This window comes from Lepidochelys kempii, chromosome 3 (genome assembly GCF_965140265.1).
Source record: "Lepidochelys kempii isolate rLepKem1 chromosome 3, rLepKem1.hap2, whole genome shotgun sequence".
Taxonomy (NCBI): Eukaryota; Metazoa; Chordata; order Testudines; family Cheloniidae; genus Lepidochelys; species Lepidochelys kempii.
In genome coordinates, this window is record NC_133258.1 from 166,786,851 (window position 1) to 166,808,403 (window position 21,553).

The 21,553-nt window shown below is 41.5% G+C and overlaps 1 protein-coding gene across 2 annotated transcripts in view; it reads left to right on the forward strand.

Annotated features, from left to right (window-relative positions):
• The window catches only part of LOC140909520 (uncharacterized), a 66,921-nt gene that overhangs the window by 37,381 nt on the left and 7,987 nt on the right, over positions 1–21,553 (forward strand). The window lies entirely within an intron of this gene.

Genomic DNA, 21,553 nt, shown 5'->3' on the forward strand with positions numbered 1-21,553 from the left:
TGAGAGTTTCTGCCACCTGAGGATCACAGTAGATGATGCTCTTGACTTGCCAAGAATAGCAGATTTTGTCTGATGAATATTTCAGCAATCAGTTTAATATATTGAATGTTACATCTCCTCCAAAACCAAGAATAGCTCATCTGCACTCAAGAATGTGTGATTATTCTGCCTCAGCAGAGTGATTTTCAATGATCTGGTTCATTGAGTGCTCAATCAGTACTGTCATTTAAGAGATCTAGGTCTAATTCCTAGTTCTGTGGTCTCAGTCCTTTGGCCTACATCCCAAATTACATGCCAGGGAATTACATGCCAACTCAAAACTGAACCCCTGTTGGCCCCAGAGTCTCACTGTGCCATTCTGGAGTGGCACTGATGGGTTCCAAAAGGTATCCATATCCAGGTTGGGAGTGCTTTTGATACAGATTCATGAGCTATTCTGGGAGTGGGATCCTCAGAGTTTCATAGTGGGTGTAGAAGGCAAGTTATATTCTTGCTTTCCTAGATCACAACATATATATTAGTACTCATACCGAAAATCTCTTCATATAGTTTCATCATAGCAGTGGAGGTTAAATAAAAAGGACTGTGAATCAAAGCTGAGAGGCCAAATTCTGTTTTCAGGTACATCAATGTAAATCTGGAATAACTCCACTGTCTTCAGCAGTTACTCCTCCAGAGCAACACCACTGAAAGGGCAGAATTCAGCCTGAGCTTTACAGTCTTGCCTCAAATGGAGAAAAATTCTAATATGAAGTGGTATCAGGTATATGTGTGGATTTATCATAATGCAACCACAAATAATTTAAAATAATCCTAAATTTAGAAAACTGTTTAAACCCATCCACCAGTAGTTACAACAGCAAGACTGGATTTTATTTTTATGAGACATATCTTTTAAATTATTTTAAAAAGAGGTATTAGTATATTCAGCTGAGCAGATCTATGTGGATGAAAAGGCACAGGAGCTTTACATTGAGGGCTGGAAACAAAAGTGATGACTACACAGAGAAGAATGAGACCTTAAGATGACTTATGCAGAGGCTATTTTACCTTGATAAGAAACTGTTAAGGGTGAGAAATGACTGAATTTTTAGTTTGTTTTGGTGATAGTCATGACAGGAAAGATAATACTAATATTAATGTTTTAGCTGAATCTGGTTTCACTTAAAATGAGTTAAGGACACATCCCAGAAAGCTGTGTTGTTCTGAGCCAGTCCTTTAACCTCTCTCTCTCTCAGGCCCCATGTATACCCAATTTCTGCCATATTATTAAATATACATATATTTTTTTAAAACCATGGATGGGAAATGACTTTGTGTCATGGGGCTGGTACACCCGTCACCCTTTGTGGGGTGGGTGGAGTATTCCGGCCCCATGGTTGTGTCTGTAGGGCTGCCCCCAGTCTCGGGGCTGCGTGGCCTTGTGGCCTTAGTCCGACAACCCTTGTGATCAGGGCAGCACGACCTGACAGCTGGAGTCAATGATACAGTCCCTGTTATCAGGGCAGTCTGGCCTAGTGACCAAAGTCAGTACTATGGCCCCTACTCTCAGGGCAGTGCGGTCCAATGGCCAGAGTCAATGCTAAGTCCTCTATTGTCAGGGCAGGGCAGTGCAGCCTAGCGGCCAGAGTCTGGGTGGCGGCCGGGATAGGGGAACCTAGGCCGTCCCTCTCCACCGGGTCCCAACCCAGGGCCCTATCGGTGGCAGCGTTGCCCCCACCAGCTCTGTGGGGCTCCAACCAAAACACACCGAGCCTTGCTCCAATTCTGTGACCGTTTCCCCACAAAACCTCCCTGGGTTACTTCCTACACGAGTCTCTGGGGTTGTCCGTCTCTGGGATTCTCCGGTCTCTCCACGCCATTCCAAGCCAGTGTGTCGGAATCCATCTCTGACTAGCTGGCCTCCGTACCTGGTTAAAAGTAACGGTGGTAGCCCTGGTTGTTAAATAAAGGCAACCTGGAGGCTTTATTTTTTTGCATGCCACCCCTGGACCACTTTCATTATAACCCTGTAGAGCACAGCCCATGGTTTGGTAAAACTGCCTATTTCTCATCTATAGAAAGGATGTGCAGAAACTTCCTGGAAGCATTTCCCGTTGCTACTTCAGGAAAGGGTGGATATTCTGATCTTTCATTTTTTCCATTTATTTCCAAAAGAGGGAGGGGGTATTTGTTAACAGACTTTCCCATGGCTAATCAGACAACAGAGCTCCTAAAGGTGGGGTTGGCTTTTTTGATGCACACATTCTTGTTTTGTTTTTTTCTCAGGTTGTATATTGCATCCAGTTGGCTTGAGGAGTTTTGTTAACAATCTGTTGGTAATAAAGCATGAAGGTCATTCCTTGATGCTGGCTTTTCAGACTTGTTAACTATAGAGATGATGAGTGTTTAATCCTAATGTTATTCAAAGAAACTGTTAGACAGTAGTTCCTTCTTGATTTAAGACATCTTTAATGACTGCAATGCTGACAAGCCCAGGGGAAAGTAGCATTTCTCGCATTTCATGAACAGTAAAATACTTTGTAGTTTCACCATGAACTTTTGGCTATTTTTTCATAACAACCAAAAGCCATTTAAATACAAAATATTTTTTTTGCAGGCAACAGCCTTTTTTATGCTATGACACTGAGAACATTTTTGTGTGAAAATGGTTCATTGTAACTTGTAGCAGGCAACTAAGTGAGGCACGAATCTTGACATTTTTGTGCAGGTAAAACCGTATCCGTTAGTGAAACTGTTAAACTATCAATTTAACAAAATCTCACTAAATAATATTTTACTACTTGTCTAAAATACTTAACAGACTAAGTACCTACATATAATACTGAATTGCAGCCACCTTTGGGAAGGAGATTGACAAATTAATTGCACAGTATTGAGGAGAGGAAAAATTTTGCTTCAGAGTCTACATTACTTACAAAAAGTGCCTTGAGATCTTAAGGGCCAAACTTTTAAATACAAATGTCCCAAGGCCAATGTGCAAAAACTGTATGCATTTGTGTTGCAGCTGTACACTTGGATTTGTAGCATCCCATTTGTGTGCACAAATGGGTATTGTTATATTTGCCTGTTTACATATGCAGTTGCAATAGTTGTATATTTAAATGTGTATACATCTTTGAACATAGACCTTGGGCTGCATCATTACAAAAAGTTGGTTATAAACACCTACACAGAGCAGACAGCACTACTGAAAGACTTGCACATGTCAAACTGCATGGAATCCATTTCGTATACCAGTGAAGGGACCTGTGCATTCTTGTAGTTTAGGTATTTTAAACGTGATGCTTGGACCTCAAGACACCCATTCCTCCAGTGAAATTCTGAGTTCTATGGAAAAATATGTCTAGAGGAAATAACTAGTTGTGCACTGATCAGCTTCTGATGGAATGACGTCTGCAATGCTTTGTAAAGAGACTTTGGGGAAAGCTCTGAAGATGTGTGTTCCCTCTTGGTCTGAAAACCAGCTTGTAAGTGCAGTTTACCATAGTCTCTCTCTTTAAAAAATGGCACCAAATGCTTCTCCTCAGGAAGCAGATGTGCTAATTATGACTAAATGGCTCCTTCTTAACCTCTTTTCTGAGCAAAAATGCACTTTAAATCAGAAGAAAACCACTACAGTATTTGTCAGGCGCTGCCTCTGATAATCAGGCCTAAGGTTGGAGTGTGGGTCACAGCTAGGCGTAGGTTGGGCCTGGGCCAAGATCCGGGGCAGGCCAGGGTCAAAACCAAGATCAGAGTCTGTAGACAAACCAGGATCAGAATCGTAGCCAGAGTCCAAGAGCTGGCCAGAGGTTGAAGCTGGGTGGTTAGATTGCAAAAACAAGCCAAGTTGGTACCAAAGCCAGGGTCCAGATACGCGAAGAAGGTCCAAACCAGATAGTCGGAGCTTGAGGGTTTGAGGTGGGGTGGGAATCAGGAGGTGGAGGCAAGGCTGGAGTGGGTTGGTGACAAAGCTGGAGTGAGGTAAGGGCAGGAGCAGGCTGTGAGTTGCTGGAGTCTGGGGCACTGTGAAGCAGCAGGAGGATTCCTGGCCAGGTAACACTGTTGCTTAGACTGATCTGCAGCTCTGCTGAGGTTGCAGAAATACCTGACCCTGGGGTCATTTGACCCATGCTCTGCTCAGGGATAGGTGCTGCTGCATGCTGGAGAGCTGACTCACTGCAGCACCTGAGTGAGCAGCCCTGGTTTGGCTGCAAGTTTGCCTCGTGATTTAGCTGATACATATGGCACAGCTGAATTTAGTCCGAGAGGGTGGGTACATCTCCCTTTTACTTCAGTGGGAGTTGTGATTGCTTATGTCATGGATGAATTTGGTCTATGATATAAACACAAGTTCAGGCAGCAGTCTTGCTAGGTACTATCCTGCTGCTTCCCATTCAGCGGCTCAATAAAGGAACTACAAATGATATGCTTTTCTGTCCATGTCTCTGATGTTTGCATACACATCAGCTATACTGAAACCAAATTTAAAGTGTGGCTTAAATCAATAAAGAGAGGAAATTCCTAATTATGGCTGAGAGGCTCCTTAATGTTTTTGATTCATGCTATTCAGTTTAACATAGTATTTTAGCACACATGGTAGAAGACAATTCCTCTTCAAAATGGAGGTCCCCTGGTAAGAGCACCATTACCAGTGCCACACCTAGGTCTGGCAAGAGTACAGTACAGAGTTGCAGCCTGTATTCATTTCCTAGCTTCAGTCAGTTGAAGCCAGACTCTTACCGTTGTTTGTTAATATTTTGTGTTTGAGTTTCCTTTGGATGTTTTTCAATGTTTGTTTAAAAATAAGAGCGCTGAGATGAGTTGCATATTTCAGACCAGTTTTGAAATGCGTTTCAAAGCCAAGCATTAACAACCTGAGATGTTACAGTGGCTTCCTTGAAGTGTTGTGGTCAGCTGTGGAGATCCATTAAAAACACATAATATTTACCTATAATATATAATAATAACAAGATGTTCTAATACTACAGAGTCGTTACTCACTTTCTGTCATGTAAATTTGCAGTGCTTTATACTCAGGCAGATCTGTCATGGCTGTGTTGATAATAATCTTTCTTTGAAAATCTCCCAACTGTACAGATCCACTGGTGGTAACAACAGTGGAAATGCTAGTGTAGACAGGGCAGTGATGTTTTTACCACTTTGTCTTTTAGATCTGCTCAGAGAAGATCTAGAGGATGCAGTGGTAAAAAAACATCATTGGCTCCCTGTGCCTAACTGCTCTTGCACTCCCATATTTACCACCAGAGGAGCTGTAATAGTTGGAGACATACCAGAAAAGGCTAGTATAGATAAAACTATTTAGTTCCTACTGGAAGCAGAACAATGCTAACTACAGGCATGTTCAACGGTGATGATCTTTTTCATATATGGTTGTGGCTAGTGCCATTTTGAGTACAGTTTGACTCTAGAACCTGGATAAGATGGCATTAGAGATTACTGTGCTAGTGGAAATCATGCTCTAATTATCCCAGCATAGTTCTAAACACAGTGTTATTGTGCTGTATATATGGACACACATCCTATTAGAGCAGATCTGTGTTTAAAGTTGTTTCAAACATTGTTACAAGCCATGAGGACAGGGGCTTACTAGCTAAGAGAGTTGTTGGTATGATTTATCTGAGTAAGACAATCCACTTTCTTCACTTCCTTCCTTCAACAGTTGTGTAAAGTTGCTGTGCAGAAAAGATGACTTGCACGGGGGAATGAGATGGTTGAACCATTTTTCCCGCTTTATGATGTCTAAAGCAGTTCTCAAGCATATTCCTTCATAATGCAGCAGGACTGTAGCTGACATCAGTTTCTGAAAACTTGCAGCTTGCATGATCCAGTGTTCCAGGGCAGACAGGGCTTTTGACCTCTGAAGAGCTTTCCAAAATGAAATTGGGGAACATCGCCGTTACACTCAGGAAATTGAAGAGGAATGGAGCTTGTCAGCATACATACTTGTCGTCATCCTCTTTGGAAGGATGGTTAGAATGATGTGCTCCTCCAGAGCTACAACAAACAACATGGGCTTACAGGCACTGCTAGCAGCTTTAAAGAAAATTCAGTGGAATAGAAGAGATTCCGGCAACTACGTGTCTTAACTATTCTTTTATTTAACAATCTACTAGAAAGTTCACATCTTGACAATATAATGATGCAAACTACTGTTAGAAAGCATGGAAAATTGCCAGATTTCAAAGTAGATAATCCTTAGTTTTTTTTTTAAAAAGGATCATTTAAGAACTGTTTAATTGATAATAGAAAATTATGGAACTGCATGTCACCTTTGAAGCTTTCTGAATTTCCCCCTGTGTTGTTTAACCATAAAGCCACTCCTATTGTGGTTTAAACTTGGCTCTGCTGGGAAGCAAAGTGCTGTATCCTTAAAAAGGCAGCACCCACAGAGAGAAAACAGGGACACTGACTTCATGGAGGCACTGAAACAATGATGGGGTCTTTTAAAAACTGCTAAACAAAATCTAAAAAAATAACTTAGAGAAAATCTTACTTTGCTAACTGAAAGCTAGCTCAAGAAAATATCTACCAGATAATGACCAGAGCTTTCCTTCAACAACATGAAAGGGGAGAGTATGTTTCAGTCTGGTCCAATGTCTGTTGATTTACATTTCTTCAGTAATACCCAGAGGATTCTGTGTGAATACCGCTATGACGCAAACAGTCTAACTTGGCAAATGTTGCCATTACTTCAATTGCATTTGTATCTTCCGCTGAGTCACACATGTTCCTGAGTACATGGGCACACTCGTGGCCAAATGCTGCACAACTGAGCTGCCAAAGCACAAGGCTGTCTGGCATCCATTTGGACCGATCCATCATCACAGAGCAAAGGTCTGGGATGCTATCTCTGCCTATTCCTCTGCAGACGCCTGGAAGCATGCAGGATCTTGTTTCACATCAGCCACCTAAAGGAAGTAGTTCTCAAGTATTACAAGGAAGTTAACTTAAAAGAGCTGGGGAACAAAATACCTAATGCTGCAAAGCAAAGAGATTCATCAAGCATTTTTCTGGGGTGGTATCCCCAGGATCTCCTATGTTTGTCACTAGTATTTGTGCTGATAGACAGCATTCTGAAGGAGGAAAAGCTCTCCCCTAAAGGGTAAGTGTACACAGCATAGTTTGGGTCTGTGAGACCCACACCTGCAGACTCAGTGTTTCCAAGCCCATATTTGAGCGTCCACACTGCATGGGAAACCCACACATCCCAACTGTGCCGGGACATCCATGTTGCGCTGTGCAAACCTGAGACAGAACTTCAGCTTCTGTGGGCTTATGCCATTTGCATCCTAGCATTCCTAGCACCCTAGGCAGCTGTAGCTGCTTTAGGGCTTCGTTCATAGTGGGTTGTGGGAACACAAGTCTGTCCATCCTGCATGAGTTGTCTGGAAGTGTTTTGGGTGGTTTTAGCCCATCAACACATGGAAGGGCTGGGAAGCACAGCCCTAGGGGATTGTGAAATAGCGTTGGGAGACTCCACACCTAAATCTGGTGACTCCCACTTGAGCTGCATCCACATGCCTGGGCTTTGACTTGTGTCACAACGGGACTTGGGCTCTTCCCACCCCCTTAGCAGGATCCAGGTCCTGCCCCAAGTCAGACCAATACCTGTGTGGATGGAAGGGAGGCTTGAGCATAAACCTGAGTCAAAGTCCAGGCTTAGAGTGCTGCATAGACATACCCGCAGGGAATGACCACATTGCAATAAAAAACCCACAGCACCAATTCTCAGTCCTGGAGTAAGGTGACTCAGGCTCACAAGGCTCAGGTTGCAGGCTATAAAATTGCAACATAGACATTTGGGCTTGGGCTCCAGCCTGGGCTCTGAGACCCCATGATGGTAAGAGGGTCTCAGAGCCCAAGTGTCTACACTGCAATTTTATAGCCCTGCAAACCCTACTCTGCTGACCTGGGCTAGCTGTGGCCATGCCGCAGGTCTTTTACTGCAGTGTAGACATACATAAAACTACCTCTGAAGCTGACTAGCAGACAGAGTATGTTACTCTGAGTAGTTAATGAGAGCTGTGGCAATGCTGTACACTGATATCTTGGTATTTACATTCCAGTGATTTGTGTGCAGACATAACTGGCTCCTGATAATAGCAATATTAGTTACACAAATATGGGAATTGTTCCAAGAAACTCCATTGGGTGTGTTTTAATATAAACACAATAATGTAACCTAAGAATGCCACAAAGGGGGAAGGAAGGGTGTGATAGATTTAGTAAAGCAAACAATGCAACATTGATATTTGCATTCGATTATCTAATGAGATGAGCCAAATTGTAGCAGGTGTATTAGAGGTTGGAGGAAGCCCCTTTGCCCCATCAGCACATCTGCACAAGAGATAGCCACAACCGTGCAGATGGTGCTGCAGTTGACCCCTTTGATAAAAAATTGACCATCATCAATGTCCACTGCATTTTTGGAGTGGAGCAGTGTCAGTGGACATCTTCCCCAATTAGGGCTCCACTTTTCCCCATCCCTGCAGGGGACATACTTAGTCTGGAGGGTGGTGATGCTGTCTTAGGTGGGGAAAGACATCCCTGCTACACCAATATTCCCAACTCCCCTCTCCTGCCCTTTACTGTTCACAGTCAGCAAGCCAACTATGAGTCACTGTTTGCAAGTATCAGTTTTGTTATTTCTCAAACTTGTTTCAAATCACTACTGTGTGTCTTGATATCAGGCTTTGTTTTAAAACATGTTATTAGTCACATGAGAGATGTCAGTGATGCTTTGGAAAAAAACTACATAGGTACTTTATAAAGCATGTATTATGTCCATTTCAAATATAAAGCTTTCTTTGGAGCTGACAGAATCTGAGAGTTCGGTGGTTAGGGACTTCTGAAAAAAACGTTTTTTACTCTCCTCAATTAACAATCTGTTGTGTCAGTGATTACTTATACTTTACATCAATGTTATTTTTCTACTACAGGAAGAAATATTACAGGGCCAAATCCCGAAGTCCTTACTCAGTTTTCATTCAGGCAAAAGGCTCTTTAAGGCCATTGGGATTTGGCTCAATACTACTCAATAACTACTCATTGCCTCAAAAGAGAACATACTTAGGACAAATAATGGAGGAAGAAATCTCCTTGCTAGTCTTTGAATATGTCGCCATACAATAGGGTGACCAGATGTCCCCATTTTATAGGGATAGTCCTGATTTTGGGGTATTTTTCTCATATAGGCTCCTATTACCCCCCACCCCGTCCCGATTTTTCACACTTGCTGTCTGGTCATCCTACCATGCAATCTTTGTACAGGCACACTAAGCTCACAGAAATCCAAATGGAAAACAAACAGACTGAACTGTAATTCACTCCACTCTCCTGTGCCAAGAGGAGGATCTGCTTAGCCTCTGGTATCCCTTTTGGATCTGAGCGGATAGCCAAAATTTAGGATCTTGCAGTTGCTTTGGTTAGGAGGAGAAATTGATATTGAAATCAGGTATCTCTTTGAGCATTCCCTATTTACAAAGAATGTACAAAGTCCTGTTTCTCTGAATACAGCAGGATCAAATGACAGGAGATATTTTCTTTGCATACAGTCCCACGCCTGTTTCAGCCAGCGCTGAGACCAAAAATGCATTCTCTCCTTTTCTTTTCTTAGGCCCATGCTCCCAATGCTTATTCAGGCCATGTCCTTGGCTTTCTGTTCTTTCTTTGAGTTTCTCTATTCTTTTTGTTTCCTGCCTGCTTCTCTCTCTCACACACACACCCCTCCACTAAATAATAGCCAGTGAAATCCTCTCTGCTTACATGACTCCATTTCTGTGTTGTTGCATGTGCGTGTGTTTTGGCTGGAAGCGCCTATTGTTTTAGCTACCTGATTCTATAAATGAGCTTAATGACTTCTTACAGCTATCTTATTTGAAGGGCAATAGTTATACCCTCCCACTTCTGTGAGGTTTTGCCCAACTCATTAAAGGCCCGTTTATGTTGATGGAATAGTGCTGTGTAAAGGACATGCCTGGGCAACTTGCCTTATTTTTGCATCAATTTCTCCAGATATAAGAAGTGGGAGTACACTCCTTGCCTACCTCACAAGGGCTGATATGAGGCTTAGGGCTCGTCTACACTTACAGTGCTACAGTGGCACAGCTTCGCTGCTGTAGTGCTTCAGTGTAGACAGTACCTAAGCTGACAGGACAGAGTCTCCTGTCCATGTAGGTAATGCACCTCCCCAGGAGGTGGTAGGTTGGTTGACGGAGGAATTCTTTTGTTGACCTAGCGCTGTCTACATGGGGACTTAGTTTGGCTTCTCTACATTGCATAGGGATTTCAGACTTTTCACACACTGACCGACCTAGTTAAACTGAACTACTTTTCTAGTATAGACCATGCTTTAGTACATTAACATTTGAAAAGATCTCTGGGTGCTGTATAGTTAAAACGTACTGTATGCAGAGAGCAATCAGACTGCATTGTCACTGAACATATGCTATTGTTACTTGGGGAGCATGGGATAAAAACAAACAGCATGTAGATTTCAAAATAGCCAATGGGTTACAGAAACAAATTGAGGGAACATAGAAGCCTGACAGTATGTTTCACGTATACTATACATGCATATCCCTGCTTAAGCCAAATAAATGTACTATATCAATATGAAATCAAAGGAACTGGGTAATTTCACAGGTAGGTCTAGAAGTTTATTGACTGGTGTTAAAATAAGTGGTTTATTATAAACGAGTGATGTGATCTCTTGATGTATTGAGGCAATATATAATATTCAGTGATTTTTAGCAAACCTTGAATGTAATTTCTTAGGGGGAGGGAGTATGTCTGCCACTGTGATGAAGTCAGCACCCACATGCTGATGGCGATTAATAATTTAATAGGGCACATAGGAAGAGCTTAAAACAGCTGTGATTCAGTAAACTAGCCTTCAAATGTATATTATTTGATTTTCTGAAGGGTCTTTAATCTGCTTCTATAGATTGAACCAACAGTAGCTCTCTGTGTACTGAATGGCTCCAAGTTTTCAAACTGATCAGCCTCCAACATTGTGCTTTCACTATTTAAGTGTCCCCACCCTGTAGTCTTAAGAAAAGATCTTTCCTACTATGAGTAAAGAGTGCACATAAAGCTGAACAATGAGATGATTCTCTGTACAAAATATGAGCTAGTGTGCTTGAGAAATTTTGTTTATATCTGGGGGAAAAAAACCAGTACATTACTCTTAAAAAAAATTCACCTACGCACAGTCTGACAAATCTGAGTTCTCAAGCAGCACATGGGCTGGCTTATGCAATCTCTAAATTATTTTCAGCATGTGTACACTTAGTGCTGATAAAAGTAAAGCAATAAAGTGCTGAATGAGGAATAGTTTAGGAAGGAACTGTGTAAGCTTCCCTCACTTACCTCTGTCAATGCACCTCGCTATTGATTAGCCACAACATTACTGGCCAGTCCCAGGCTTCACTTTAGCAAAGACTGCTAATTACAGCACGGATTTTTCTGAGGTGCACAAATCAGGACTAGAATGAGGCTATCCAACTTATTTTCACATGTAAACACATTCAGGATTTTGAACCCAGACAATTATCTCCAACAGTAGAAATCGAATAGAAAAAACTAGTGCATTGTTCCACAGTGCACACTTCCTAATGAGACAACTGGTACCTTTACTGACAGTCTCAACAGGTACATCGGGAATAAATGGGTCTAGAGACTAAACTTTCCCCACACTTAGAGCTAATCCTAGCACATCAGAGTTGAGGTGCATTGGTGAGGTGGTAAACTTACAAGTAACCTCATTAATTTGCATAAAACGTGACAGCTGCACGAAGCTCAGCAGCTATGCTTGGGAGAGGATTACTCTTCTCCCATCTTCCCACCTCCACCCCTAGTAAAGCCGCTAAGTTACCTAGGTTGGACAATGGATTTACTCCTAAATCATATAGTCCAGCACCCCTTTTATAGTTCAGAACCAAAATAAAGAAATGTTCCATTAACAACAGGGTCAAAAATGGAATAAACATTCTAGAATAGAGGTTGAGTAGTAGTTACATTTTAATGTTCCTTTAACATTTTTATATGTAATATATACTATAGTTAAAATAATATTAAAGTTACAATGTTAAGCGCTCAGAAGTGAGGAAATGCCAGGATTATGGTTGCCTGTGAATCCATAATTCTGCCTCTTTCTGTGTATTATCTCACAGCCTCTAGTGACATGATCACATACTACTTTTTCCCCACAGGGATCATCTGTAGTGTTTGAACCCAGGCATGACCTTTAGACGCATGCAACAGACCTGTTCCACTTGAGCTAATGAAACAGCTTGCAGCAGAAGTAGACTGTTCTTCTCTGAGTGGACCACGTCTAAAGGGGAATAAGGCATTTTGCCACAGGGCTGCACCATAATTTCTGAGACAGGAGTGGAATGTTGGGCACCAGGATTCCTGGGTTCTGTTCCTGGCTGTGAGTGTAGAGTGTAGTCTAGTCATTATATCACTGGTTAGAGACAAGATAGCCAAGTCCATAGATTTGAGTCTGAAGGTCAGTGACTGAGTGAATGAGACTTGGCTTTGTCATATTGGAGAGCTCGATTTTATTCCCAGCTGTGCCTGAAGTGACCTTGTGCAAGCTCACTTGCCTTATTTGTAAAATGGGAAAAATGATATTTGTTTGCCCACCTCTTGGAGTATGGGTATGAGTCGGTTAGCAGTAATGATTGTCGGCTGGTTCCCAGCCCAGTGTACCTTCCTGTAGGCCAAAAGATGCTCTGAGCTGGAAGATCTCTCTGTCTTATGCCCTCTGATCTGAGTGCAGGCAGGTGTGACAGGACTGCCAAATATATGAGTGTCACGCAGGTCTACACAAGGCATTTAGCTTTGCTCCCAAGCATCCCGCATGTGACTCCCTTACTCCCCTACCTCTACCTATCTGCAGTGCAAAACTCTACTGGTTTCACTTTCAAGGGCCTCTGCACTCATACATGGAGAGGTAAGATTTAGCCCTAAACTCTCATTTCTTCAGTGCAATTTCAGTTGACGTTTCCAGCCTATCAGTGTTGTAGTTTTTCTTTCTCTCTAAACACCTATAACATCCAGTCCAATCCATTAGAATAAGTTTGAAGTTTTTGTAATGTTATATCTTGCTTGATCTAAACTAATGCAAGTCTAGCAACAAAGAAAGACTTATGAGACCCACTTTCAGGACCCACTTCTACTGTGCTACTTACAGGGAGACTTGAATAGACTTGTCTATAAGTTGCCTGGTGGTGTGTCCATTCCCGAATTTCTGTCTGTTTGTCTGTCTAGTCTGAGAAAGTAAGTTCCTGGGAGCAGCAACCATCCTCCTTGTTTGGAAAGCATGTAATGGGCACCATTGTAAATAAATCATGTTGTCCACATGTTGCAGTTTCTATTCCTGTGTTGCTTTTTAAGCAAATACATTGTTTGCAAATGCATAATGTGAACAACATCCAGGCAGTGCAAGAGGAGACAGGAAATGTTATTGTGAGAATCTCTTACTGTGAGCTCTGACAACATGAACCTGGAGTACCATTTAGGTGCAGCGTTCTGCAAAGTAATTCCAGGAAGAGGCTTATTTATGTTTGAGGGTTTGTTTAAAACCTGATGCATTTAATAAAATGCAATTGCTCACGGTGTTGGTTTTTTAAAAACACATCTCCATGTTTTTCCGGGATGTGGGGGGGAGGAGGGAAACATCCTATTTTGGCAATGTGTAGATTCTCATTATAAAAAAAGCAGAACAGCAAAGGTTGCATAACATCCAAGCACAACAGTGCTAATACTGTTGCCTGGCAACCAGCAGGAAGTGTGTTGGAGAGCAAGCCTGCTCAGATGAATGAACTCTGTTTTCAGCTGGCAAAAGTAGCTCTGCTATTAAACATGCTTGGCCTGCTTGTATGAAACTTTGTGCTGAAGAGAGGCAAAGGAAGCACAGTTAGGGAAGGACAAGATTTACTGGTAATAGTGGCAGGGCTGGGGATTCCCTATCCATACAGCAGAATCACCTAGCCGCTTCCTGCAGTCAAACAATGCCGGAGTAGGCAGCTAGCAGGGCTGGTACACAGTTCAGATTAACCTGTTTTCAACACATTACTAACCATGTGGACACAAATTGTGGTGTTAGCTGGTTATGTCTCTAAGCAGTTAGAGCCACAGCACACAGCTGAATGGTGAAGACCTAAGAGGAGCAGCTTGGGGAAACTGACCCTGCTATCACAGATGAGAGGATCAAATCAGCAAGTGTTCTTCTATCTAAGCAGGCCAAAGAGCAGGGAATTCCATTGTTGCTCCAGAAGTTAACTTTCCTATGGAATATAGTAAAACATGGCACCTATCCACTGACTAGGCAGAGTTGGCATTTTGACTGTAAGATTTTGCTGGATAATTTAACAGCAAAAAAATGTATATCTTCACTATAAAGAAATTGTACAATAAATTAATCTCCTTTTTACTATCTTAAAATATCACATATCAACTGAAATCAATCTACGTATGAAGGGATCCATTGTAATGACCTATCCCGTCTCTATTAGCTGGGGTGCAGGCTGGGGAAATGGGAATTGAAACAGTGTTCTTTTGGCATCCCCAGCTCTAAGGGAGGCAGGCGCTGACAGTTTGTTAGATTTTTAGATAATGTGATTTTGCCTCAGTCCTTTGGATGTCACACTATCTACCCATATAGAATAACTGTACATTTATAGCTCTTCCTGTACAAAGATCTTAACGCACTTTACAAATATTGGGTTCAAGGACAGCGTGATCTTCATTTTACAAATAGGGAAGCAGGTACAGGGAAATTAACTACTTTGCTGAAGGTCACAGAGTTAAGCATTTGCTAGAGCCAGGAATAGCACCTAGAGCTCCTAGCTTTCATACCTGTACCTTATCTACACAACCATCCTTCCTCTCCATGGTTCCTGAAGATGAGAGACCAGCAGGATTTAAAGAAGTGCAATACATATTCCCTTGAACTAGTTAATTTAATTACTCACCAGCAGGCAGGCTAACAAGGAAGAATATCTACCATAAATGCAAATATGGGCCGTGGCCTCCTGCTTTGTGAGTGAGTGGGAGAGAAATTTAATAGACAAATAGAGCCTGGAGGAAAATCACGAGAGGAGAAATTGTGTTATATCAGACCTAATTTAACACACACTTTTTGGTAGGTGTTGAAGTCTCTGTTTCAAGGTGGGGTTTGAAATACCACAGAACTGCACTTCCTTTTTAGCTGCCTGCAGTGTGATTATCTCAAGGCTGCACAGATAAAACAGAACTGCAGCTGACATGAGATAGAGTTTGAAATGTTAAACTGTGCCTTTTGTTCACGTGGGTTTTTTCCCTTTCCATTGAGTTTCCCAACATGTCTTTGATACACTTTGGAACAAGTAAACCTTTTGAAATTATTCTCTTTAACACAAAGAGAAATATCCTCTTCTTCCCCCCCCCCCCCCCAGTTGTCTTTTAAAAGCTGGGCTCAATTTAAGCAGAGGCATACTGACAAGAAAGAACAAAGGTGAAGCTTTTTGCCATGAAAAACGGGAACTCTGTTGATAGAATCTTATAGCTTGTACAGCAAAGGTGGTATAAATAAAGTCACATACAGTACCATAAAAGGCATTCAAACTATGTTGGCAGCAGCTCTCTTTCGTGCTAATGATGTGCTACAAAAGATTTGAGCTTTAAATCAAACAAAGAAAAGACAGGGAAATTCATCTTCAACTCTGGACTAATCTATTGTGTTTACACAGCACTGCCGTCATCACTGCTCTGTGCCTCACTTCCTCTCTCTGTAACATGTAGCTAATCCTTCCCACCTTAGTAAAGCACTTTGAGATTCTCAGATGAAAAGTGAAGTGATTGCAAATTACCAGTCTATTTGTTCTTTGTTTTGTATGTATGAATCTAGTAAATAGTCATTGTGGAAGCATCCAAATTATACGGCAGTACTTCACATATGTTTGAAAGAGACACCGCTAAGGTATCATTTCTCTATGGGAAAAATGTCACACTCTCACAGACAAATGTTTGATTTGCAAACCAACAACTGCAGTGATGAAAAATTAGCAAAATGCAGGGCATAGATAAATCAAAATCAGAGGGGAGCAAATGCTTTCATGCATGTAATCTGTGTGCTGTTCCACTATTGCATCAGAGTTCAATAGCTTTCACCTTTAAAATAACCCAGAAAAATTGCAGATGTTTTTATGTGAAGACACTAGCCTTTTGCTTCCTGCAGATCTGCTGAGGTAAGATTTGTATTTTTATTGAGAAAACAAGATAAATAAAAACATAATTTATTATTGTGAAAAAAGTTTCCATGGTTCAGTTATGGCGAGGCTGCATAGGCCAGAGGCTTAGCAAATAAGACAGGTGACTGCAATGGAGCATGAAAGCATAGCTTAATTTAAACTAAGAACTGCCATCTGGTGGTGTTTGGTCTTACTAAAAATCTGAAATGACAATTCATTGCACTGAACTCTGAACCTATTTGAAAACAAAAATATGCAAAACAAACAAACATGGTCATGGTATGATTGGATGGAAAAGCTTCATCTCTTGACAACTCTTAGATTGCCAGCCTATAGTAGCATTGTAAGTATTTTTACGGAGGATTAAGCTTTATTATGTATTTTGAATAAATGCCATAGTTTGAAAGGACTAAGTAAATATGGCTTTTACTTCTTTAAAGGAGATAGGAGGTAATCTTGAAGAGCTCTATTCAAATAGATTGGAATTAAATAGATTGTGGCTCATGGGACTGCAGCCAGTGATGGAATTTAGAATCCAAACTTTGTATGCAGCATGCCACATCCTCAACTGGTGTAAATTGGTGTAACTCCTATGACCAGAGGAGATATGCTGATTTACACCAGCTGAGAATCTGGCCCTTTGCTTGTGGAATTCACACACCAGGCTTGGGCAACAACTCATAGCAGAGCAGAATGCTAAGTCTCATCTTCTATCCCTGGAAAGAAAATTGCCCCCTCCTCCCCAATTATGTACAAGGTGCCAGACAAGCGCTAATGTACAAGGGGAACACTCTCCAGTCGTGTCTGACAGCAGGAAGTTGCCTGGACATGAAAACATGCATGTTTTTTGTGCCTGCAGGAGATCTGCACAGAGGCACTTGCAGGTTGTCCCCAACCTTATGACTTTAGTGTTGATTGGGGACAAAATTTTCAAAAGTGAGTTAAGAGCCTAAGTTTCATTTTAAAAAAATCAATAAGATTTAAGCTTCTAAATAACTTGGGAGTTTTAAAAAAGTGACTCTGTGTAGCTAAGAGCAAAATGATCTGTTTTCTGATCTTGCATACACTAAAAGCCCATACAATCATGGACATGCCTCAGACAGAATCAACATCTGTACCTTTTTTTCCCTCGTTGCTTCTGCCCCAGTGCACAATCTGTGTCATGAGCTTTCAGCTGGTTGCTTACTATTTAGAAAGCAGAGGCTTGTGTCAATTAGTTTACAAACCATAGTGGCATGATGATTCATGGACCTGGTCACTGTAACACTGAATGAACCTCTCTGCTATAGGAATGATTTGTTGCCCCTCAGTGTCATTGAATAATGAAACAGCTTGGGGGTGATCTGGTAGCAGGATTTTCTACAAATGAAAGATTGCTAGCAGCATTATAAAGCGATTATTTAGCAAACAGGCCAAAAGTTCAAAGCCTGGAGATACCACTATAACTCTTGGACATGAGTGGAGGTTGCTACAGAAATGAATGTGTAATGTTACCTTATGCTATTAAACAGTAGCTACATTTCAGTCCCGAGGTAGTCGCCCTTCAGTAGTGAGTGAACCATTTCATATATATAGTATATACACACACAGCTTGTAAGGGATCTCAAAGAACATATTGTCAATGAGAGCAACATCTGATTACTAAGAGTTGGGGTCCTGGCCTGGTACAGCAAGCCTTCAAGTCTGTGCCCTACTTATCACAGGATAATCTACTGCTAATCCAGTTTTTAGATAGAGTAACTGGAAAAATGAAGTTTTGTGGGCAGCAGAGGCTGCACTTTGTTCTACAGAAGGCTGCATTTTGCCATATGTAGATGTGAAAGGATGCACTCTCACAGTCTCCATCACTTTAATTATTCAATAGAATACACACAAGTGGCCAGACTTTCTGATGAAAGGGTTGAAAGGGTGTGGGAACATGTTCTCGTACTTCCCACGCACCTACATTATACTGATACGCAGCAATGGGGCAGGGTATGTATCATTTCTGCTGAATAGGACCTTAGAGAATACAGTCAAGTCTTCACCTAAATCTTGTTTGCATTGTGTCTTCTAGCTAGCATAATTTTGCCTCCAGGACCTGCAATAATTTCATTGCTAATTCTGAGCTGCTCTTGTCTATAGTATATACTGGGGAATTTCTGTGTTGTAAAACCTTTCTCCTATGTATATACAGGAAAGGAGCTCTAGTATATTATGAAATGTAAATGTGGTATTTGTAAACTTGATTGAATTTGAACTTATCATAAAGTTGGCCCAGTTAGAAAGTGTAGTAAAGAAGCATTTCAGCATGGCAGCAACGCCGTGGGGGCTGAAACTGGATAGTGCTCTGTTGAAAGCCTTGTTTAAAATTTGAAGATGTTAGGAAACTAGGTGCCCCAAGGGAACTGGGACAAGTGACCATCTGCTGGCCACATGAGCTACGTGAAGTGAGATTGGTCTTAGGCTAGGCTAGGCGCCATGCGTCCACCTCACAAAAAACAAACCAATCACAGTGCCACAATTGATCAAGGAGCAGCTTTGTTGGCAGAGATGCCAAGGAATGAGTAAGCTTGAATACTAGACCTCTTTGCTCTAGAAATGGTCTCTTCACATAACGGTAGTTTGAGGAAGCTTTTGCCCCTGGTGTATCTGTACTATGGCTAAGCAGAGCTCCAGGATCCAGGGCTGTCAAGCACGCTCTTCTGACAAGCACTAACTTCAAAAGAGTGCTTTTCAAATGAACACCTCTTCTCCCCACCCCTAAGAAAATTAAAGTAGAAAGATATCAGGAATGGAAATGTGGTAGCAAGACAGCGAGTGCTTAGCTGCTGCAGGAATGCACATGATAGGACAGAGTGTAATGTTATTTACATAAATCCAAAAGTGAGATAGGCCCTTCTCAGCCAATGAGGAAGAAAAGGTCACTGCCACAAGGTGCACATATTTAGTCACTATAACCTGAAGAAGAGCTCTGTGGAGCTTGAAAGCTTGTCTCTCCCACCAACAGAAGTTGGTCCAATAAAAGACATTACTTCACGCACCTTGTCTCTCTAATATCTTGGGGCCAAAACAGCTACAACATTGCAAACAACTAAGACCTAGACATGAGACTTAACATTTAACTGCCCAAGTCCATGCTATACAACATCAAGCCATTTTTATTGCTACTATTTCCTTTCTGATATACAACAGTGTTTCCATGATGGTTCCTGGGTACTGCTCCAGAGTCTGTCAGGGACTAATTGTCATGTCTTAGCAAATTCCTTTTAGGTTAGGAGGAAGTTTTCCTAATGCCTTGTTTCTCCGAATTGTACTTCGATACTTTACACTTACATAGTACCTTTCACCTAACAGTCTCAAGCCATGTTACTTAGGTGAATAACCATTATTGCCATTTCACAGGTGGGGAAGCCAAATTACAGAAATCAGTACGTAGACCTCTTGGCTCCCACTCCCTTGCTCTTACTGTTAACTAATGCAGCCTCCCTGGAGTAAGTATCTGAAAGGGAATTTTATTGTCTACTTTCTTACCTGTGTCTTGCATAGAGTTTGTTGTTGACTTTAGTTTGATTCTTGCATGGCCAGGCATCTTTCTTGTCTACTTCACATGAATGTCAGTTACCCCCTAACTGCTTCATTACTCCTGTCTTAAAATGATTGCACTTTAAGCTTCTCATGATGCAACTTTTCTAACTTTGTTACCTACCCACCCGTGACTACACACAAGTGCACCTACAGCAAAATGCAGAGCCTGCTCAAGCATATCAGGGCTTGTTTTATTTTGTATCTGTCACATGGTGTTTTTGGAATCCATTGGATTTCATAATCACACTTGATAAACGCTCTCCCCCTCTTCCCTCAGTATATCCAAGTAAGTTGGTGACATAGAAAATAATGGTGACACTGAATAATTCAAGAATGTGGTGTGACAATATTTGCTAAACTCATGTCAACACAGAAAGGCCTCCTGGCCTACTTTGTCATTGCTGTAACATACAGAATGAGCCTGGTTTAGAGTACTACAGGGAGGTGGGGGGTTATTTGATTACTATTAAATGATTTTATAGATGCAAGTTAAAATACTTCTGCAAGAACAATAATAGAAAAATAAACTGAAGTGAGGCTTTTTCGCAAGGATGAAACAATTGGGAGGGTGAGAGCAATGAATAACAGGAATGTCTTGTTGTGTAGGCATAGGTATTGCAACAGAAGAATTCTATATTCTGCTAGGTCAATTTGGCCTTTACTTATTTAGATATATACAAACTAAAGGGCATACTTATCCCTGTGCTCAGAGCACCCTCAGCATTAAATACATGGGCAATAGACCTCCCATGCAACTAGGCAGCAGCTATGCGCTCTGTGATCCAAACCAAAAATCCTGGATAACTAAAGCTTCACGACCTAACTATTCACCTCCTGCACTTTTTCAGACCAACATTGGGGAAGCAATTCCCAAGCTGTAGGACCCCCCAGGTGACCTGCCAGCAGCTCCTTCTCATTTATACCAGTGGCACCCAGCCGTGGTATTATGGCAGGGGGAAAGGGGTGGCCCTCAGGTACTTCATTTAGGCCTTTAAACTGCTAAATACTGAAATATCCTCAAACTATTTAGTTCAAAGAGAAGGTTAAGAGGTGATTTGATCACAGTCTACAAGTACCTACATAAGGAAGAGATTTTCTGACAGACAGTTCTTCAACCTAGTAGGAAAAGGCAGAATGATACTGAGTGGCTGGAAGCTGAAGTCAGACAATTTCAGACTAGAAATAAGGTACAGCTGTTTTAACAGCAAAGGTAATTACCCATGGGAACAACTTACCTAGGGATGTGGTGAGTTCTGCACCACTTGCAGTCTTTACATCAAGACTGTATATCTTTCTAGAAGAGGTACTACAGCTCAAGCAGAAGTTACCGGTTTGATGCAGAAATTATTGGGTTCTGTGTTATGCAGGTGGTCAGATTCGATGGTCATAATGGTCCCTCCTGGCCTTCAGAATCTATGAATATCTGCAGAAGCTTGGGCTAGCAGGATCTTTCAATAGTAATCTATTCATGGCATCAGACTGAGAATTGTTTCCTTAACTTGAAAAAGCAAAAAAAAAGTTTGCATAATTTTAATAGATTTTTGTTCTCTTTAAAAACAACCAGGTGGAAGTTTAGAAATGAAATGTAGTTCCCAAGCAGAATTTTGGTTTCATCTCCCTAGGTTCGTGCTGCTTTAGTATTGTAGCACTCATTGCTACAAAGCTACTGGCATTACTCCTCACCCCACCTCCCCTTTTCAAAGAAAAAAAATCCCCTAAGTGAGTTTTGGGTCTATTCCCTT